This window comes from Centruroides vittatus, unplaced genomic scaffold, assembly GCF_030686945.1.
Source record: "Centruroides vittatus isolate TY-2023 unplaced genomic scaffold, ASM3068694v2 contig_1258, whole genome shotgun sequence".
Taxonomy (NCBI): Eukaryota; Metazoa; Arthropoda; class Arachnida; order Scorpiones; family Buthidae; genus Centruroides; species Centruroides vittatus.
The window spans coordinates 114,215-117,301 of NW_027120806.1; the positions used below are offsets into that span (position 1 = coordinate 114,215).

General features: G+C 29.4%; 1 long non-coding RNA gene across 1 annotated transcript; it reads left to right on the forward strand.

The window, feature by feature from the left end:
- Positions 1–286: 286 nt before the first annotated feature.
- Positions 287–1,396, forward strand: LOC136988529 (uncharacterized). The gene is made up of 3 exons (XR_010882773.1): positions 287–390; positions 580–637; positions 1,141–1,396. It is a non-coding gene; the product is annotated as an uncharacterized lncRNA (long non-coding RNA).
- The last annotated feature ends 1,691 nt before the right edge of the window (positions 1,397–3,087 follow it).

Genomic DNA, 3,087 nt, shown 5'->3' on the forward strand with positions numbered 1-3,087 from the left:
ATATTAATCCGTTGTTTTCACAATGCAGTCATAGAAATAATTTTAGTAATTTTAAAAGTAATCGACGCTGTTTTCTTTTATCGATGAATTGTATTTGGGATTTTTTAAATAAATAACCGACGTTAATATTTTTTATTTTTATAATACAAACTGGTAATAAACAATTATCTTCTAAATCGTATCGTAGTAACTCGTTAGTGCCGTATATTTTCATTTATTTTTATATGATTTATTATTGAAATATTTATCATAAATTGCTTAAATAAAAGGAAACGTGAATGACTTTTTTGATTTTTTACAGCTTGTTCCATTAGTTTTTATTACGGCAGCCGCTGCGACAGGAATGGTCTCTTCTGTTATATATCAATTATTTTACAATTTAGATGCAAGGTACGTGACGTTTCATAAAATGTAACTGAAATAAAATTTTTCTTTGTTGACCTAAGTAGGAATTGACTTTAAAAAAAAATTTTTATATTACTTGTTATGTCTCATTTCATTTTTACTTTTGACATTTTTAATTAGAAATGTATAAAATTATAAATTAAATAACATGTTTATTCTAATATAAAATTACAGATTTGTAAAAGGAGGCTGTCCGAGATGGGAATTGGTGGATCCCGAGAAACCACAGAAGGTAGGATTTTAATATGGATTTTTATTCGTATTAAAAAGTTTGATTTATTAACTATATCAAAAGCAGTTTATTTAGAAAAGTCCTGTTATAGAAATAATCTTATTTTTTATAAAATAGAACAATAGGCTCTTTCCGGATTCTTCACTATTTAAATGTTGAAATTAATCTAAAAGTTAACCGTTCTGCATTTTTCCTTCGACGTTTCCTGTATAATAACTACTTTATATTTAATATCAATTCTCCATTACAAATTTTTTTTTTCAAATACCACTTTCAAAGTATAAATTAGATTAACATGATAATTAGAAGTGTGTAAGATCAACAATTTTCCTGTTGAAAGAATAATACAAATGAAAAAAAGTGTAGACACGCTTAAATTAAAAATGTCTTAATTGTATTATTATTATGACACAAAATGACTTTTTAAAACTATCTAAAAAAATAAATTCTGAGTGAAATTTAAATATAAATTTTAATTAAGCACATATACATATATTTTCCAGCTGATTACGATCAATCAAAAATGGGAGCGAATTCCCGAATTGGATGAACTTCGCAAGATTATTGGACCTTACAAACCAAAGTAATTACATTGAAACAAATTAGAAACTCGTGAATTTTATCGACATTTGTTCGGTGTATTTTGTACAGTTGCTTCCTGAATCTTTAACTGAATAATAAATGTGTGATGTTTTAATGTTAAAAATATGTATTTAATAAATTAAATGTTTTGAATGAAAGTTTGTGAATGAATTATTAAATCGGCTTTTTCACAAAAATTATCTAAAGTCATTCTATAATAGTATTATAGTTTTCAATGGTAAATAAAAATTACTATAAAAATAATAAATTATAATTCATTTATAGAGCTTAAAATACAATTTAAACGTACAGTACAAGCTTTAAACATATATATACAGTAATTTTATGTTTAAGGTGTATTTTTTCTTCTTGCTGTACTGAATATATATATACAGTCGAATCGCGATAAGTCGACACCCTCTGGTTAAGTAGTCACTTTTCTGTGGTCCCGGCCGACTTACATAGGCATTAATGTTAAAAAAAACTTCGGTTTACTCGACACCACTGGATAAGTCGACATACTTTTGCTGTCCCACACTCCGATAAGTCGTCACCCCTCCCGAAAAAATGAATTCACTCCGCACGTGTGGTACGAACTCACTTTTTTTCAGGAGGGGGAGTCGATTTATTTATTGATATATAATTAATATATTTAATAATATAATAATACATTAATATTATTAATATATATACATATTAAATAAAATGCCTTAACATTTTATGAATTTTTATGTATAAAATAATAACAGATAAACAAAAAGAAAATATACAATCTACATCAACGTCACACCAGAATCCAATTTTTCATTTTCTCACGCTAGAGGCATGAAGAATCCTTAGACGTTACTTGCCAACAATTGACAATTGCGAAGATGATGTTTTCAAGGCGTTCGTGATCGTTGAAAAAGAAAGTCGAAACAGTTAAGTGCTCAAAACAAACAACACTAAACGAATTTTTCAGTTTTTCATCTACAGAATAATTGTAAATGGAGAACACAATGTTTTGTAAGTCTATGCTACTGTATAAAGCACTACTGTATTATATTAATTGTAGTTTTGTGGTTTTTTTCCAACTTCGCTTTAGTCGACACATTTCCACTTTCCCTTGGGGTATCGACTTATGCGGAGTCGACTGTATATTACAATTTCCCTTGATAAGCATGGCGAAATACTTTTTAAGAGAAAGTAGAGATTACAAAATTGTGAATGTCTTTCTTGTAGTTGAGGGATGTAGCAATGTTTTACTCTTGCTAGAATGTAAAAGAATTCTTCTAACATTCCCTCTTCAGCGGGAGATTCTGGGTGAAACAATTTAGTATTGCGAATTACAGTCGAATTACAGCTCTTTATATAGAATTGAAACAGGAACTAATTTGCTCCGCGGTTGACTTTCTCTGACTTTATGTTCGGGGCTTTTATACTTGGTCTACTTTTACTACTGTTTTATATTTGGCGATTTTTAAGTGAATAAAGTGTTGTTGTGTGAGGTAGCGTAACGTAAGACGAGAGCAATCTGCGAAGGAGTGTATCTGCAGGAAGATATTTCCTATTGTAAGGTGACTCTTGTGTTTAGATGTCAGACGCGGACAGTAAATTCGGTAAACGTCACGTGCCTGCAGTTGGTCAGGCAAAAACCCGAAACCAGCTACAATATTTAGTGGTTTTATATCCAATCAACTATTTGTGAGTAAAGTAATATGATGTTCCTGTGTTGCCGTACGTGATGAAGGAATAGGTTGACGAAATTCGAGTATTATATTTTTTATATGAAATTGAATCGACGATGTTAAAGGAGAAAAATAAATGAATTTCGCTTCGTTACCTGCTGTTGAATGTGTATAAGTTGTGTATCGCAACAAATTAATAAC